Raw genomic sequence first — 20,679 nt, forward strand, 5'->3', positions numbered from 1 at the left:
ATTGCAGCAAAACTTAAGTCTCTTGGAATGGTGGTGGATGAAAATTTCCTTGTGCAGTTCATTTTGAACTCATTATCGTTTGAGTATGGTCCATTCCAAATGAACTATAATACCATAAAAGACAAATGTAATATGCATGAATTGCATAGTATCACTACTAGAAAATATGCTTTCTACATCGGTTATCTGCACCTTTTTACATCGGTTATCATGCGTCGTTGTAGCCCGGTGTCGTTGAAACACAATGACGGTTGAGCGACCGATGTTGAATTCTGACATTCTACATCGATTATTAGGACAACCGATATAGAAATCTACCCATTTTAAGACTGGTTGATCCCTAAACCCATCTTAGAATGTCAGATTTCTACATCGGTTTCCCTGACAACCGATGTAGAAAGTCATCATTCTACATCAGGTGTATCCTGAACCATCGTAGATTCTTACCCCCACGATGAAGCATTCAACATCGGTTTTGGCCTGAAGCGATGTAGAATTATTAATTATTTTTAATTATTTTTCTTTTTGGAAGCAAAAATTATGATGACATAAAAATTGGTGGCATGGTCATTTCATTAAAAAATATTTCTACAAACTAACTAGTAATTACTAAACTAAATTGTTCATACGAAGAGAGAACAAAAGAATAAAATTAATCAAATTTGAACACGGATACTATATACGTTTAGCAGAAAAACTGTCTAAAAGTGCTGCTCACTAAATTGTAATGTAAAAACAAGTTGAGACAAGTTGAGCATTTCAATAACTGACCCTGTCCAACTCCCTCTCAGTAATTTTGTTGCTATGCAGTTCTCTAAGAACATTCTTGCACGCATTAACATCTTTGTGGACCTGCAAATCAATTTAACATGAAACTTTTGAACAGAAGAAAACTAGCAGCAAAAATAAGAATGAATGTTACTAGAATGAAGCTCACACCTTCCTTGGTTTTCCTTTTTATTTGTAACTCATTATTTTAGTTTTTGTTTTCTTTTTTTAATTTTTTGGTAAGATCTCCATATATTATTGTAGATTGTAATCCTCTGTCTAGGATTTATAGCATATTTGGAAACATATTGAAAACCAAATAATGTTTAGGATGTAAAAACCATAATATTGGCTTATAAAAATTACATCTAAAATATGAAAATTCATATTTGAAATATGAAATTAAGCACATTATTAGTCATATTTATGGTGATTTTTTTTTATAATGACATTATTAGTCTTATTTAAAACTCCTTTTGCATTTTTCTAAGAATGAGTTATACTAGTATTGGACCCGTTTTCTCTCCTACAAATCCAATGTGCATTGTTAACTTAATTTGTTTTCTAATTTTAAAGCTAGATATTTGTTATATATTAAATATATAAGTTTGTTTAAGTTCGATAAAGCATAGTATGATTTAAAAACTTAAAAATCTAGTTTATATTAAAATCTTCGAAATAAACAACATTATTAATTTTCAAACAAATTAATAAACATAAATTTATCATTAGATATCAATGAAATCAACATGTATATAGTCTTTCGGTAAAAAAAAGGTACATAGTCTTACAATGTATAATAATAATAATATATTGGCCAAAATTTTAAATGATTTTGAAAAGTAATGTTTTAATTAAATATTTTTAAAAGATTTTAACATGATTCATTTAATAAATAATAAATAAGTTTTTAAAATCTGATATAATGTAAACCATGAACCCCTCTTGTCTAAACCCTTAATCCTTTAACCTATTTCCACTCCCATAATCATTTCCAATTTTCCATCTTTGAAGGGGATGGGTAATGGAGAAAATCAAAGTAAATCCAAGATGTTTATGCGTGAGTAATTAATTTCTACACTTGGCAATGAACGACCACTAATCAAAATAAATCAAAGTGAATAGAAGAAGGCTAGAACACACTTTCCAATATTCTTTATTGTTAAACAAATTTTGGTTACTTTTATTAATGAAAAAAGGATCTTCAATTATTTAACGAATCTATCGTAAAGTTTTATCTAGTAATATTTTTTTATTAATATTCTTATGCTAGAATAGGAATTTGACTCGAGGATAACGTAGAATAATGGATAACATTTTTTTTACTGAAATAATAATGGACATAAAATAATAATAATAATAATAATAATAATAATAATAATAATAATTAATTAGAAAATTAATTATTAATATTGTAAATCATTATGATTTTTGATAAATATATATAAGTAAATTTTTTTAAACAAATCCCTATATATATTTTGTTAAATATTTGATATTCGATTCTATATTTAGGTATGTTGTTAGTTTTCATAAAATGAACAAGCTTTGATTTTAATATTTGTAATTTTTTTATTCTAAAAATATGAAATTATTATCAAATACCTAAAACCACGTATAGGAAATAATATTATAAAAAATATTATATTTATATATTATAATCTTATTTACTCTGGTCCCTCCAATTTTTCAATCTTATTTAAATATGAAACTATACCTCATTTATTCTCTTTTTAAACTTGCAATTTATTTGTCTTTATTACGTCCATTTTCCTTTAACTCCTATTTTAGAGCTTGATGATAAATACTAGACAAACTTCAAAAGGACTTGCTCAACAACAATTATAATATATTATGACAAGAAAGCAATTGCACAATGGGAAAAGAATAGATATATATCATAATATGATAAAAATGAAAGCATCAGATATCTAACCCTATTTTTAGGGGATCTCGATTCCTAATTTGACGAGAGAAGAATTCTTCGGAGCATTTCTAAGATGCAGGTGAAACTCCAACCTAAATTGACAAAGATGAATACTTCATCAGGTCAATGTATATTTAAATAAGAAAGTTGGAACATAATCAGCATTTGACAGGTCAAGAACCAAAGATTAAAACTGCTAAGATGGTAGACTTACTTGGTTCACCATTTGATACTTTTTTGAGGAACTGCTGGACCTAGAGTTAAACCAGTAACTATATTTGGAACTGGGATGCATGAGCAAGATTCAAATGTTTAACACATATAATGTAATTAACACATATATATTGAGCAGAATGTAACATCTTTTACAGATATAGCAAATATTAAAAAACATGCATGTTACTTTTATTCTAATATGCCAGTACAACATAGATCAATTGCCAACCTTACAAGCCCTGATGGTTTGCTCGAGTTCAATGAATTAGATGGCAACAGGATCGAGAAGTACTTCATCAAAACTCCAACATATCATATTGATTGATTCACGAAATAATTAAGTAGTAAGAGTTGCTATCTTCTCTTTATTCTAGCACACTCACGCAAATTGAAAAAAAAAGTGTAAACATAATGGTCTGAATTAGTGTAAAAAGGGTTCATTCTTGTCATGAGTCGAACAAGAGATAGAGGGAAGAAGCAACCCATATCTTAAAAAGTCATCTATATCTTACCTACAAGTTTAATTTGATGTCAATGTTCTCTGCCAGCCATTTTGCACCATCCTCCTCGAATCCCATGTAGTTTGTGTTAAATTCTTTCTTAAACATGAGTGGCCTAATATTTGAACAAGATTTAGCTCAAATATAGCATCTAATAAACAACTAAATATCAGTATATCATTAAGCAAAATGTTGAAATTGCAAGCTAAAATTATGTTATGATTTATGAATCATTAAAGTTATAATTACATGACCAAATCAAACATACTTAAGAGTATGTTTGGATAAAGGAAAATGGATGAAAAAGGAAGGCACTATAAAACTTTTTATTTAAATTATTTTCATTCAAAACCTTCCCCTCCCTTGCATTTCCTCCATATAAAGGTTGGTAAATAGTGTTTACCAAGGTCTAATAACTGGACATCTCCTTAACATCTCCCATAAAGTTCACTCATTATTAGAATCATAAATCATTTTTTTCTTCATCTCCCTCTGTCTTTCTATTTTGATTTTGTTTATTTTAATTTAAAGTTCATATTGAGTAACAAAATTTCTTTTAACATAAATAGCCTTAAACTCGTTTTCACTTTTCAGTTTTCCAAATTATCATTAAGAATCAATGAATCACATTATGTATCATTGGTAATAAGCCAATCTTGCTTCTAAGTATAAACTCCACCAGTGGCCACCCCCTCTCCATTCTCTAACAACCTATTCATCACAAGACCATACACATAAAAAAAAGGAAGGAAACTACAATTACCTGTATGCAGGTTAACAGATTCAGATCAACAGCAACCTACAATGACTATAACATGCAACCCAAAATTGAATCTGAACGTAAAAAGTTACCAAAAGACTGAAAAAGTATATGAATGCAATGCAATTTGTAGGGAAAAAAATGTTGGTTACAATTTTAAAACTGTAAGAGATAAGACTTAACTTTAGAAACATGTTGTTTCCTTTTTCAAACTTATATTTCATACATATAATAATAATAATTTTGTGTTAACACTACAACTAACTGTTTGATCTTATCTTGCATTCAATTCATAGATATGGTTCTCAAGATAATGTTGTACAAAACACATTTCATGTATCTGCAAGAACAATGAAGCTGCCTCAAAGAATCACTGAAGAAACTTTAATAACTTCACTTTTTTTATGGTAGAAAAATAGGAAGAAAATCTTCCTGCAGCAATCATGATTCATGTAACTTACACAACTCACCTGTCAGTGTTTAAAGTTCTGAAAAGAACGCGGCTTACACCTCTAGGGATATTCAAGGATTTCATAACCTCAGCTAGAACAAGAGAAATTTAACAATGATTCAATTAAACATAACAAATGATATCAGGGGTTAAGCCTGAATTTTGCATAACGGATATTCAATATAAAACAGTCTGAATATGGGAAAGCAAAGAATCCACATAACTTCAAGCTTGAGAATAGCACTACTAAGATAAATACAATTTTCCAACATATTTACTATAGGAAGATCTAGCATTTAACGCATAAGAAATTGTGAATTAATCGGAAAATAATAAAATCATACTACTTTAATGTGTATATATATATATATATATATATATATATATATATATATATATATATATATCATATTCATTCAATACACAGTTGGAGCAGTTAAAACCAAATCATCAGGTATACATACCAGTAATGTTTTTATCCTGTGGAACATCAACCAAAAGTGCAAGGCCTATGAACAGAACAAGTAGTGTATAAGTTGTCGGCATCTAAAGTAGAACAAAATGACAACAACACCACCACCACCAATAATAATATGAACGAAAATGATTATAAAGTTAATTAATTATGAACCCTACAATTAATTATCTAATTTGGTTAATTTGAAATTGAGTTGAAGAAACAGACAAATAATAGAAGTTGCAGAGAGAGTAGTGTTATGTTACCATTGAGGAGTGTTAGGTCGAGCGAGTCAACATCGAAGCTGGCGTCGTAGTAATTGTCATAAAAGTGATCGGGCGCGTCAACATGGGTGCCGGTGTGAACACCGAGCTTCATGTTGGAGTTATTAGCGCGCGAGCCATTCTTCATGCTCTTTTCGAGCCACAGGAAGTGGTGCCTGAGCCCCTCCGTTGAGTCCCCCACCGGCATCTCGGGGACATACCTGTGGGTGATGAGAAGATTCGCCCCTCCTCGTACACTTCTCACCGCGGAGGGACTAGAACACCGTTGCCGACGCCGATGCCGCAGAGGGAGCACTCTCTGGTTTTCATGCCGAGGATGGAAGGATATGCCACAAAGGTGACGGTGATGGAGTGCACACAAATTGCGCAGAGGATGGTGAACACTGATAGACAATTCATGGTTTACTGAGAGAAATGAAACAGCGTGATAGTGTACTATCAATGTGCCATTGTCGTTTCAGATGTTGTCTTCACCTATGCCGTTTGGGTGTTTGAATTCGCAGTTGGCGTCCTACCCTCTGTTGTCGTCGAGGCTTTTGTTTTCCCCAATTTTTTAGTTGTTCTGAGAGTGGGGAGGAGAAGGAGGAAGAAGGAATGGAGCGAGAGGAGGGATTCAAGGTGAGGAGAAGGGGATCGAGAAGCTGGTTCCCTAGGAGTGGGGTGCGGCGTCACAAAGCTAGGGTTAGTAATTATAAAAAAAAGAATACCAAGGCGGTTCTTCCTTTAAAGCCGTCGTAGTTTAAGTTTTTTATAATTAAAAAAATACCACTGTATGGCTTTCTACATCGGTCTTTCATAACTGCCTTAAAATGTGCGTCATAAAAATAAAATGCAGTTATCTTAATTACAAAAATATCATAGTGTCACATTCTAAGACGGTTATCGTATAACCGCCTTAGAATGTACGTCGTAAAAAACAAGTTTTTTAGTAGTGTATGTTAGTTCAGGAGGAAACTAGACTTAAGAATCAAGGAAACCACTCCATTCATTATGTGAATAATCAGGGAGTTGGAATGAAAGTCAACAAGAAACATGGAAAGGACAAATGACCATTAAGGATTGTCGAGTCCTCTACTAAGATCCCGAAGAAAAATGACAAATGTCATTTCTGTGGGAAATCTGGACATTTCTAGATGAACTGCCCAAAACGTAAAGCTTGGTTCGAAAAGAAAGGTGAGCATAATGCTCATGTGTGTTTTGAATCAAATTTAACTGAAGTTCCCCATAATACTTGGTGGATTGATTCTGGATGTACAACTCATGTTTCTAATATGATGCAAGGATTCCTTACAACCCGAACCATTAACCCAAATGAGAAGTTTGTCTTTATGGGGAATAGAGTGAAAGTTCCAGTGGAAGCTGTTGGGACTTATCGTTTAATCCCTGACACTGGATTTCATTTAGACTTATTAGATACTTTTTATGTACCTAGTATTTCTAGAAATTTAGTATCTTTGTCTAAACTTGATGTTGCTGGATACTCTTTTAGGTTTGGGAATGGTTGTTTTAGTTTGTATAAACGTACTTGTATGATTGGATTTGGTACACTTTATGATGGTTTATATAAATTAAATCTTGATAATTTATATGTTGAAACTCTTATGACCTTGCATCATAATGTTGGCCCTAAACGTAGTTTAGTGAATGAATGTTCTGCTTACTTGTGGCATAAATTGGGACACATTTCCAAAGAAAGGATGCAAAGATTAGTAAAGAATGAAATTCTTCCAAATTTGGATTTTACTGATCTGAATGCATGTGTGGATTGTATTAAAGACAAACAAATAAAACACACAAAGAAATGAGCCACAAGAAACACTCAACTTCTTGAAATTATACACACTGATATATGTGGACCTTTTGATGTAAATTCTTTCAATAAAGAAAAATACTATATCACTTTTATTGATTATTTTTCACGTTATGGACATGTCTATTTAATGCATGAGAAATCTCAAGTAGTGGATGCCTTAGAAATTTTTATAAATGAAGTGGAAAGACAATTAGACATAAAGGTGAAAATTGTCAGATCAGATAGAGGTGGTGAGTATTATGGAAGATATAGTGAAAGTGGACAACATCTAGGTCCATTTGCTAAGTTCCTTGAAAAGTGTGGTATTTGTGCTCAATACACAATGACAGGTACACCACAACAAAATGGTGTGTCAGAAAGGCGTAATCGAACCTTAATGGATGTGGTTAAGAGCATGTTAAGTAATTCATCTTTACCTATATGATTGTGGATGTATGCTTTAAAAACTTCCATGTATTTGTTGAACAGGGTTCCTAGTAAGGCAGTTCAAAAGACAACTTTTGAACTTTGGATAGGTAGGAAACCCAGTTTGAGACACCTACATGTTTAGGGTTGTCAGATAGAAATTAGATTATATAATCTACAAGAAAAGAAATTGGATGCAAGAACAATCAGTGGATATTTCATTGGTTATCCAGTAAAATCAAAAGGGTATATATTTTATTGTCCTACCCATAGTACAAGAATTGTTGAAACTGGAAATGCCAAGTTCATTGAGAATGGTGACACCAGTGGGAGTGAAGCTTCACAAAATGTGGAGATTAAGGAAGTTAGAGTACAAGTTCCTTTAACTAGTACTTCTACTTCAAGAATTGTTGTTCCTTATACTGTTGAACCACACAACAATCAAGAAGAACAACAAATTAATGATCCTGAGGTTAACAATGAACCTATAGTAGAACAATCACAAGAAATAGTATTAAGAAGATCTCAAAGAGAAAAGGAGATCTGCTATTTCGAATGATTATGTGATTTATCTACAAAAGTCAGAAAATGACTTAAGCATTGATAATGATCCATCAGTTTCATTTTCAAAAGCCATTAATGGTGATGATTCTGGAAAATGGTTAGATGCTATGAAAGATGAGCTTAAATCAATGGCACAAAATGGTGTATGGGACCTTGTGGAATTGCCTGAAGGATGCAAGAGAGTTGGGTGTAAATGGGTCTTTAAGACTAAGCGTGACTCTCATGGAAATATTGAATGACACAGGGCTTGAATTATTGCTAAAGGTTTTACTCAAAAAAATGGCATTGATTATAAGGAAACACTTTCTCCAGTTTCTAAGAAAGATTCTTTCAGAATTATCATGGCACTGGTGGCTCATTATGATCTTGAGTTGCATCAAATGGATGTTAAAACTTCCTTTTTGAATGGGAATTTAGAGGAAGATATTTATATGGACCAACCAATGGGGTTCATTGAAGAAGGAAAGGAACACATGGTGTGTAAACTTAAGAAATCAATATATGGACTTAAACAAGCTTCCCGACAATGGTATCTTAAGTTCAATGATACTATTACGTCCTTTGGATTTAAGGAAAACACTGTTGATCGGTGTATATATCTAAAGGTCAGTGGGAGCAAATTTATATTTCTTATTCTGTATGTTGATGTCATTTTTATATTTCTTATTTTGTATGTTGATGTCATTTTTCTTGCAACTAATGATCTTGGTCTATTAAGTGAGACTAAGAAGTTTCTCTCTAACAACTTTGAAATGAAAGATATGGGTGAGGCATGCTATGTGATAGGAATAGAAATATTCCGTGATAGATCACAAGAACTGTTAGGCTTGTCTCAGAAATCATATATTAATAAAGTTTTAGAGAGATTTAGAATGAATAAATGTTCAGCATCTCCCGTTCCAATACAGAAAAGAGACAAATTTAGTCTCATGCAATGTCCAAAGAATGATCTGGAACGGAAACAGATGGAAAATATCCCTTATGCATTTGTTGTTAGGAGTTTGATGTATGCTCAAACATGCACAAGGCCAAATATTAGCTTTGCAGTTGGTATGCTTGGTAGATACCAAAGTAATCCAGGATTGGATCATTGGAAAGCTGCAAAGAAAGTCTTAAGATACTTGCAAGGGAAAAAGGATCACATGCTTACTTATAGGAGATCTGGTCATCTTAAGGTGATTGGATATACAGATTCAGACGTGGAGGTTGAATTTGTGGCATGCTTTGAGGCCACAGTTCAGGCTAATTGGTTGCGGAATTTTATTTCAGGACTTGGAGTAGTTAACAATATTGTCAAGCCGCTAAAAATTTATTGTGATAATACCACAAATATCTTCTTTTCTAAAAATGACAAGTATTCTACAGGTGCTAAGCATATGGAATTGAAATACTTTGCCGTTAAAGAAGAAGTTCAGAAACATAGAGAGCCAATAGAACACATTAGCACTAATCTAATGATTGTTGATTCTTTAACAAAAGGGTTACCGCCCAAAGTATTTACTGGCCATGTAGTGAATATGGGCATTATGTTTGCTAGTGAATGTTGAATGTTATTATTATTAATAATGTCTATTTGACACTTTGATCTCATTATTGTGTAAGTTTCTGAAATTTGTGTTTTCTACTTTATGTGTATATGCATGCAAATTATGATGTGGAAAACATATTATGTTTTTGAAAGAATGACTTTTGTTTGAACTCATTATGAACTTATTTTACAGTCATATTAAAGAGAAGGATAATATAGTAGTACATGGAAGGGAATATGTTGATTAAATGACATGTAACCGCCATGACTCTTATTATTTTTCATCTTTAATTATGATTAATTATGGAGCCAATTTATCTAAAGTCTTTTAATGTGTATTATGATTTATGTAGTTATTAAATCATGAAGTGTTAGGGCATCACAAGAGTCAAGTGAGAGAATGTTAGAATAATGTGACTCGTGTGAATTAAGGGCCTAAACTTGATTTAATAAAATAAAGGGACATATTCACAAATATGAGAAGTTAATAAACTTATGATAAGTTAATAAACTTCCGATAACTAACTTGATGGAAGTTGATTAATAAAAGATAAAGGGTTCTATTTCTGCCATAAGGGTTTTTCCTCCAATTACCATCAAGAACGTGAGAGAAAAATAAAAGAAAGAAAAGAGATAGATTGAGACAAAAAAGATTGAAGAACTTATGTCTTTCATGGATCAAGGTAAGTTTTACTTATTTTCAAACTGTATGAGAGAATAATAGATTCTAAGATCTTTACAATATGTAATAGATTCATTGAATATAAACGTATGGAATCTATAGCTTACAATTTCTAGTAGCAAGCAACAGAGGAAGGAAATCCATTGGGAAAATGGAATAAACAAATTAAAGAAAAAAAAGCAAAACAAAAGAAAACATGTCGTTCTCAAAGGTTTCAACAGCATTAAAAAAAATTAAAAATGATAATAAAGGTGGACCTTTGACAGAATAATTGTACTAAGGGAAGAAGAGAGAAGGCTATCTGCTGCAAGAATCTTGTGGCGTAAGGCTTCAACTTCTGGCGGGTAACTCTCATCTCCCTCAAGATCAGTGTTTACAAAAGGCCAAGGTGAAATATCAATGTACTCAATTTGTACGCCTTCAACGCTTCCTTTGCTTACCTCAATTGCTATATATCAAGGTCAAATTTAAAGGGTCAAAGATCAAATTAATATTAGAAAGAATAAAATGTTTTTTCTTTTAAAATTCGATTTTAATCCTTGTAAAAATTTAATATGTTTTTAATTTTTATATTTTGACAAAAATACGTACGTTTAGTTTTAAATAAAGGATTCAAATTTTTTAGTAAACAAAGATAAAAATATATATTGATTTTTCTAAAAATTAAAATCAAATTTTAAAATATTTTAATAAATAAAAACATATTTTACTCTATAAATGTTTTTCTCTCATTAAAAAATTAGGAAAGTAATCGATGAAATAAAATATTTAAATAAGAGCCTTTGCGGAGGGAACCAGAAAGCGCTTCCACCTTAATCACTGTTGAGGATCCTCCAGCCACCGGTGCCATGTCTTCTTATTGTTGCGTGTGTTCTTTTTGTGTCGTAACAGGGACGAGGGTGTCTGGCTAAATGTTATGGTGTGTGGGGATATGATATATAAGGATGGGAAAGGTTAAGCAGATTATAACACAATTTATTTAATATATTTATATTAAAATTCAATAATTATGTACGAACAATTTTCCATCATTATTTAATTATAATTTATCGTTCATAAAATTTTTAAGATAACTTATAATAAGAATTAATAAATTTATTATAGGTAATAATTTATGATTAAATAATTATATAAAACTATTTTGTACTATAATTATGGCATATAAATGTCAGATTTATTTTATTTTTTATTATATTTTTTAATAGTTTTATATTTAGTGATTTATTTTAACTATTACACTAATTAACATAATAAAAATATAATATCTATTTTAGTTTACTTTTTTAATTTATTTTAAATTTAATTAAAAATATTTCAAGATACAATATAAAAAAATAGAATACTTGAAAAAATTGTAATAATTGAAATTAAAAATATAATGAAAATAATATATTTGTAAACAAAAAATACAAGAGTTTAAAATTAATTAAAAAAAATTATAATATCTCAAAATATATTTTTATTTATTAAATAAAGTTGAATTTTTATAATAAAAAATATCATACATATGTCCATTTCTCTTGTTTTATATTTTTTAATTATTTTAATATATAATTTTACCGAATATTTATAATTTAATAAGCTAATATGACGACTTCTAACTTATAGTTAGTTGTTTTCAACTTTTAGGCTAGACCATAGGTCCTTCTCGACATCATAGCCTATTCCCAACCGAAATTCTTAAAGATAAAAAAAAAATGATAGCTAGTACTTACTCCGAATGGAACTGAGTTTTGTTTTCTTATAAGTTTGGAGAGTTTCATTACAAAAAAAAAAAGGAGACATTTAAGAGCCTTTGCTCAGTTGGTAAAATAACAATTTTGGTTATTTATCCTTTCTTCTACTTTGATCCTCTATTTTTTTTAAATTTTATTTTGATAATTTATCTTTTTAAAATTATTCAAAATAATCATTTCCTTTAATTAAAAGTTAACATGTTAATTAAAATTGGGATACTTGCACCTTATAGGTGCCACAAAATGAATTAATGTTTGGAGGGACAAATGGTTAGATGTTGATAGTAGGTTGTTGGATTATGTTGCTGAGATTCCTAATATATTGATAGAGAGCTTTGTGCAGCCAGGAAATCTGCAAAATATTATTGATGATTATTGAATACAAGGTTGCATACATAGTGCTTTATATCCAGCTTAACAAACTTAGTAACTAACTCCATTCTAACTAATTGCCAACTAATCTAACTACCCTCTAACTGAAGTAACTAAATCCATTTCTTCATACAGCTTTAATACCCCCCATTTAAGTTGGAGAGTAAATGTTAATGAGTCCCAACTTGCGGATAAAGGAAGAGAAAGCTAGAAGCATTAAGGGCTTTGTGAAGACATCAACAACTTGGTGTTGAGATTTCACATGAACAAGCTTAAGGATGTTGGACTGCACTAACTCACGAATGAAGTGATAATCAATATCAATGTGTTTAGATCGTTCATGATGAGCTGGATTGGATGCTAGATCAATTGCAGGTTTGCTATCACAGAAAAGCATGGCAGATGGGATGGTAATCTCAAAGTGCAATAGCAATCGTCTTAGCCAAATTACTTCACTAGAGACTGAGGAGAGGGCCCGATATTCTGCCTCTGCTGAAGATTTAGACACAGTGGGTTGCTTTTTTGATTTCCATGATATTAAAGCATCTCCTAGAAACACACAGGAATTAGATGTCGATCTGCGTGTGTCCAAACATCCTCCCCAATCAGCATCTGCATAGGCAGATAAGTTGAAGGAGTTTCTTGCTGGAAAATGAAGACCCTGACCAGGAGTGCCCTTGATATATTGTAGGAGATGATGCACAACATCTAGATGAGGTGTCCTTGGATGCTGCATGTACTGGCTTAGCTTGTTAACAGCAAATGTAATATTCGACCTTGAAATAGTTAGGTACATGAGGCGACCAAGTAAACGCTTGTACATTGAGGGATCGGGCAATAAATCACCACTGAGCATGTTGAACTTTAAATTTGGATCCATTGGAAGGGAGGATGGTTTGCAGCCAAGAAAACCAATATCCTCTAATAGAGAAAGGGCATATTTTCGCTGAGTCAAGACAATGCTCTTACTAGACTTTGCAACTTCCAGGCCCAAAAAATATTGTAAGGAACCAAGGATCTTCAGTCTGAACAAAGCTTGAAGCTTGGCCTGAATAGAATGAGCACATGCAGCACTTGGGCAAGCAAGCAAAATGTCATCTGCATAGACCAACAGAACAACCAGGGAAGCACCTTTGCCAATGGTCAAAAGAGAATAGTCATTCTTTGATTGAGAGAAACCATTAGCAATTAATGTTGTTGAGAGTTTACAAAACCACTATCTAGAAGCTTGTCTAAGGCCATAAATGAATTTGTTGAGCCTGCAAACAAGATTTTTATCAACTGAAGTGTACCCTTTTGGAAGTTCCATATAAACTTCCTCAAATATATCACCATTCAAGAAGGCATTATCCACATCAAGTTGTAAGATTGGCCATTTTTTAGCAGCTGCAACAGTCAAAAGGACTTTAACTGATGTAAGTTTAGCAACTGGAGAGAAAGTATCAGAAAAATCAATACCAGCTTGTTGTGTGTAACCCTTAGCTACCAATCTAGCTTTGTGGCGATCCATAGTGCCATCAGGCTTGAATTTCACTTTGTACACCCACCTGCAGCCAATGCATTGTTTACCAATTGGAAGAGGAACCAAAGTCCATGTGTTATTGGATTCCAAAGCTTTGATCTCAACTGTCATGGCTTGGTGCCACTCTGGAAAAGGAACAACTTGATGATAAAATTGTGGCTCATAGATGGTGGAAACCTGAGCAATGAAGTCCTTATAAGGAGAGTTGAGATGAACCAGAGAGCAATGATCTTGTATAGGGAGAGATTTCTGTCTAGGTCGAGGTCTAATGTAATCAAGAAGATAAGGTAGAGGGTTTGATGTTCTAATGGATCTTCTCAAAGAAGGAGAAGGCAAAGCAGATGAGGCACTAATGGTAGTATCGACTACAAAATCAGATAATTGAATAGGCAGGTTATTTGTGGCATGAGAAATATTGGGTTTAGAGATATTGGTTTCAATGATTATAGGTTGAATGGTTGAGGACATAGATTCAGGAATAGGTAGGGAAATAGCTAGGTCACTAAGGAAATCAGGTTCTTGAGATGTATTTGGTAAAGTTTAAAAAGGGAAAATGTTCTCATGAAAAACTAGATCCCTTGAAACATAAAATTTTCTAGTCTGTAGGTTATACAGCTTGTACCCCTTGATTCCTTGTGGATAACCAACAAACACAAAATGGACTGCTCTTGGGGATAACTTATTCCTCTCAGAATTCAAAGTAGCTGCAATGGCAAGGCAACCAAAAGATCTCAAAATTGAATAATTAGGTGAAGAACCATAAAGAACTTGGTATGGAGTATTTTGTTTCAGCAATGGTGAAGGCAATCTGTTGATAAGGAAAGCAACAGTAACCACACACTCTCCCCAAAAGGTAATAGGCACCTTGGACTGAAAAAATAATGCTCTAGCAACATTAAGTAAATGTTGATGCTTCCTCTCAACAACAAAATTTTGTTGAGGTCTTTCAACACAAGAAAACTGATGTAAGGTGCCTTGAGATGCTAGGAAATCTGTAAGAGCTAACTCCTGAGCATTCTTTGATCTTAGACATTTGATTGAAGCTGCAAATTGAGTCTTTACCATTGCAAAAAACTTCATGATTACAGTTGATGCTTCAGATTTGTTTGAGCAGAAAAATCCATGTAAATTGTGAACAGTCATCCACAATTGTTAGGAAGTATCGATAGTTAGCATAAGTTGAATGCTTATAAGGTCCCCAAATGTCACAGTGAATCAAGTCAAAGGGCTGAGCAGAAACATGATTAACAGAAGCGAAGATAGTCTACGAAACTTAGCAATAAGACACACATAACAACTTTTGGTGGAGAACTCATTAGGTAAGGCAAAAGGAATTTTATTACTCAATATTTTTAAAACACTGTGTGATACATGGCCAAATCGATTATGCCAATTAATGGCTTGAATACAAGTGTTGGAAACAACATTTATATAGGAATTATGATCAGAAACATTGCAAGTGGAATGAGTATCCTTGAGGTTCAAGACATAAAGTCCATGAAGGAGATCCCCTCTACCAATCTTCTTGCAATTAGGCATTTCCTGTATGACAAATTGGTTGGAAGAAAAACAAATAGAATAAGCTGAATTAGTAAGGAGGGCACTAACTGAAAGGAGATTAAAGGTAAAGTTGGGAATAAAAGACACATTATAGAGAGTTAGAGAAGGAGATAAATGCACATTGCCAACTGCAATAACTGGGACAACTGCATTATTAGGCAATTTAACAATTCGATTTGAGACATAGTGATAGGAATCAAAGAGATCAATGTGAGTGCTTGCACCCGAATCAACAATCCAACAATTTTGAGGAAACTTAGTTAAAGAAGCAGACAAGACCATACTAGTGTTAGAAGATTCAATATCGGGAGTAACAACATTTGAAGTGTGTGCTTGAAGCAAACTCATAAGTTGGCTATATTGCTGAGCAGTGAGATGAAAGTCAGGAACAGAAGTGGATGTTGAGACTTGATTCACTGTTTTGCTTTTAGTATAAGAAGAAGAAGGTTTATTCTTCTTGTAATTGGGAGAAAAACCATGTAACTTGAAACACTTATCTTGAGTATGGCCAAGTCGGCCACAATGTGCACAAAGAGGTCGATTTCTGGAAGTAGCACTACCCTTGTGATCAGACTGATATCTGGAATCTTTAACAACAAAAGCATGAGATTGTGAAGCATCATTTGTGGAGTGGAGAGCAGAAACAAAAGTACCAATCTCTCTTTGTTTTTCTTCTTGAACCACTAGAGAAAAAATTCGATTAAGGGAAGGGAAAGGATCCATAGAAAGAATCTGACCCCGAATTGAACTATAGGATTCATTGAGTCCCATCAAGAAATGTATGGCATACTCCACCTGTGCATAGTCATGCCAAGGATGGATGCCATTGCAGGTGCATGAATGTGCAAGCTTTAATTTAGAAATTGATTCCCAAATGGATCACAACTTGGAATAATAGGATGGGATAGACATAGAACCTTGTTGCAGATTTGCTAGTTCATGTTTCAACTGGAAAATCAAGGGACCATTCCTTTGTTCAAATCGCTCCTTAAGATCATTCCAAATAGCTTGAGCAATGGAACAATGAAGGATGCTTACTTGTATCTCCTTTGTAAGAGAGTTGAGAAGCCAAGAAGCAACAATGTTGTCATTTGGCTGCCATAAAGCATGACTGGAGTACTCTAATGGAGGTCCAAGAATGGAACCATCCACAAAATCGAATTTATTTTTGCCAAGAAGTGCCATCTTGATGGCTTTCTTCCAAGAATTATAATTCTCTCCAGATAAAGGACAAGTGACGAGGCTCAAACCAGGATTATCACTGGTTTGTATAAGAAATGGATTAGAATCATCCATGGCACCCATGAAACCAAAGAGAAAAAAGAGAAGAAAAGCTAGAAGGAAATCAGAGAAAGCGGAAGAAGTGTATTTCTTCTGATACCATATTGATAGAGATGTTAGACAAGTGGCCTCAGATATCTTAAGAAGGGGGGGGGGGGGTTAAATTAAGATATTACAAATTATTTCCCCAATTAAAAATTCTATTTAACTTTCTATTCAAGTTATAAATTCCCTTAATAATGAATTTCTTAAATAATGATTCAAAAGAGCAATTTGAATATGAATATAAAACAATAATAAATAAAGGAGTTTAATAGAAGAGAAAGTGCAAACTCAGATTTATACTGGTTCGGCCACACCCTTGTGCCTATGTCCAGTCCCTAAGCAACCCGCTTGAGAGTTCCACTATCTAATAAATTCCTTTTACAAGTTCTAAACACACAAGGACAATCCTTCCTTTGTGTTTAGAATTCTTTCACAACAAGAGACCCTCGGTCTCTTAATCCCTTTTCAGAATAAAGAAGAAGAGAAGAAGAAATCTCTCTTGAAAGAGATAGATTGAACAATTTGAGCACTCAAATAATTCCTTATTGAATCACAAGTGTTTTGGCCAAGGAATTTGTAAGAGGATAAAACGATTTTGCTTTTTAAGAGGATAAGACCTTTTTGTTCTGAAAAACTCTTAGCAAATTCGTGTCTCAAATCACATATATATAAGCCTTTGATGGCCATTTAAGAAACAGATAAAAAGATGTGACTGTTGAGAATATTTTCTGAAAAACTCCTCTGGTAATCAATTACAGTATGTGTGTAATCGATTACACGCTTTAAAATTTGAATTAAAACGTTCAGAAACTGCTGGTAATCGATTACCATATATGTGTAATCGATTACACAGTGCAAGTTTTGAATTCAAATTTTAATAGCTGTTGTAAATCAGTTTTGGCCACTGGTAATCGATTACATCCTCTGGTAATCGATTACCAGAGAGTAAATTTGTTGAAAAAGACTTTTTAACTTAAATTTCTTGGCCAAACCTTTTGCTACTTCAATTGGAATTCCCCTCCTATTTAATATACCCTTTCTAAGACTAGAGACTTGTCTTGATCATCCATCTTGAATATCTTTAATTTCTTTGTCTTGAATAAAGCTTTGAGACGCATGTGAAACTTTGGCATCATCAAAACATTCAGCTTGTTCCTTTGTCTACAAGAGAGCTTTGTGCAGCCAGGAAATCTGCAAAATATTATTGATGATTATTGAATACAAGGTTGCATACACAGTGCTTTATATCCAGATTAACAAACTTAGTAACTAACTCCATTCTAACTAATTACCAACTAATCTAACTACCCTTTAACTGAAGTAACTAACTCCATTTCTTCATACAACTTTAATATAATAATGTGGTTGACGTGACCATTAGTATGCTTGTGGATTCTTATGGCAGCTGAAATTTTGATGTTATTGCTCAGTTGGTGCCACAGGAAATGATTTAAGACTTTGGCCTGGGAACAAGAATGGTTTATATTCAGTGGCTAGTGCTTATCAAAGCCTTAATGGTTATCATCTTCTTCCAATTAATTCTTTGTGGAATTTCAGTTGGAGACTGAAGGTTAATCAACGTGTTAGAGTGTTCATTTGGCAAGTGCTTCATGCAAGGTTGTTGACGAGAAATAGGATAGCTAGGTGGGGTCTTGGTAGTCCTTTTTGTCATAACTGTCATAATGTTGAGAAAGACATTGTTCATGTATTACGGGATTGTCCATTAGCGTAGATCAAAGAAGTGATTTCTTTGGCGCCAATTTTTTAGATTGGGTCCATTTAAATTTGAAGAATGAAGTGGGCCATTTCACTGATAGAGGTTGGGCAGAGGTTTGGATCACAACATGCTATTTTGGGAATTACTAGGCACACCATTCTTTTTGCTGGTACACCCAACACAACATATGTAATTCCCATATTGCCCTTCTATAATTGGTTTACGGATTGTGTTATTAGCACGATGTTCTAAACAACTGAGTTAATAGGTCAATTATGTTATCAAATAATTAATGTCACTATATATAACACTAAAACTTCTAATGTATATTTAATGCACATGTAAATTTACTTATTAAAGTTTGTGACAATTAATTTGGTTACATATATAAATTGTAAATAAAAATCATAAGTTTAATATATATATATATATATATATATATATATATATATATATATATATATATATGTGTGTGTGTGTGTGTGTCAAAAAATACATTATTAACATCAATCTACTAATGTATTTTTTGACTTTATTACAATTAATTTTGATCTAATAATGTGTGTGTGTATATATATATATATATATATATATAAATTTTAAATAAAAATCATAGGTTTCATTTACAATTCATATATGTAAATAAATTAATTATTAGATCAAAATTAATTATCACAAAATTTATTATGTAAATTTACATGTGCATTAAATTTACATTAGAAATTTTAGTGTTATATATAACGACATTAATTATTTTATAACATAATTGGCCTATTAGCTCAATTGATTAGAGCTTCGTGCTAATAACTCAAAAGTCACAGGTTTGATTCCTACTTAGGCAATTAATTTTAAATTAATTCATAAAATATATTTTTGAAAAAATAAAAAAAATTGTATGGGCCACTTATGGATTCGCAATCCGTAGGTCCATAAGCCAATTACAAAAAGAGCAATATGGGAATTACACATTGTGTGTTGGGTGTACCAGCAAAACGTATGATGCGTGTAGCAATTCCCTGTTATTTTTTGTGGTTACGGAGAAATAGGTATCATGATGAGGAGTTTGTTAGGCCCTTTAATCCATGGACTATTATCTTGAAAGCCTGTGATCATTACTGTAGAGGTAACATTCCTAACGATATTCTTTTTTTTAGCTCTGAAAAAGGAAGTTTTTATTGCTTAGCAATCTCCTCTTGAGGGTTGGGTCTTTCGTAACACATATGGACTATGGATTTGTGGATTTATCAAGAAAATTGGCATCACAAATTCATATATTGCATAATTGGGGGGGGGGGGGGGGTTGAAGGACTTCAATTAATGTTGTGCTTTCACTCTCTATTTTCCATTACCCATGCATGTTGTTCAAGTTCGATTTTCAATGCCCCAATTAGGTGTTATGGTGATTCTCCAATTCTTCTCTCGTGTGTGTAGTATCATCATGTTTTCATCCAAAATGTATTTGTGGAAATGTTGCTCTCTGGCTAAGTCTTAAATTTGGACTTTTTTCTTCTTATTTTAGTATAATTTTTTTTAGCTAAAATATCTTTTTTTCCCTATAAAATTACTAAAATATGAATTTCGTCCTTGAAAAGGATTTTTTCTGTTTTTTGTCCTCGTAAAATTAAAATATGCTACTTTGAATCTAAACTCAATTGATTCCCATACCTATGTGTCATTCTCCTTTCAATGTGTCAACCCCCTTCCCCACCCCCCCCCCCCCACCCCACACACACACACACACAAATTGCTAAAAGTTGCCACAAATTTTCAAATTCATTTTCTCTAACCTTCCATCATCACGGATCAAGTTGATTGACCATCTCCTGCGAGATGCATACCCCAAGGTGGTGGTGAGTAGGAGCGACATCGTGGTGGCTGACATTCATGGTTTATGATAAAGGGTGGTGTTAGACTATTAATCCCACATTCGAGATAGGGATCAGATCTCCTTAAAAATAAGAAAACTAAAGTGAATAAACATTTCTCAAGCCTCCTTTCATTAAAAACAAGGAATAAATAGGTTGCAGGACTCAACGGTCCAAAATATAGTTGTAACTACAACTATAATAGTACATGAAGCTTCTTGGAATA

The 20,679-nt window shown here is 32.7% G+C and overlaps 1 pseudogene; it reads right to left on the reverse strand.

Moving 5' to 3' along the window:
* Nucleotides 1-759: 759 nt before the first annotated feature.
* Nucleotides 760-5,762, reverse strand: LOC121174724 (cyclase-like protein 2; annotated as a pseudogene).
* Between the last annotated feature and the right edge of the window lie 14,917 nt (nt 5,763-20,679).

This window comes from Glycine max, chromosome 4, assembly GCF_000004515.6.
Source record: "Glycine max cultivar Williams 82 chromosome 4, Glycine_max_v4.0, whole genome shotgun sequence".
NCBI lineage: Eukaryota > Viridiplantae > Streptophyta > Magnoliopsida > Fabales > Fabaceae > Glycine > Glycine max.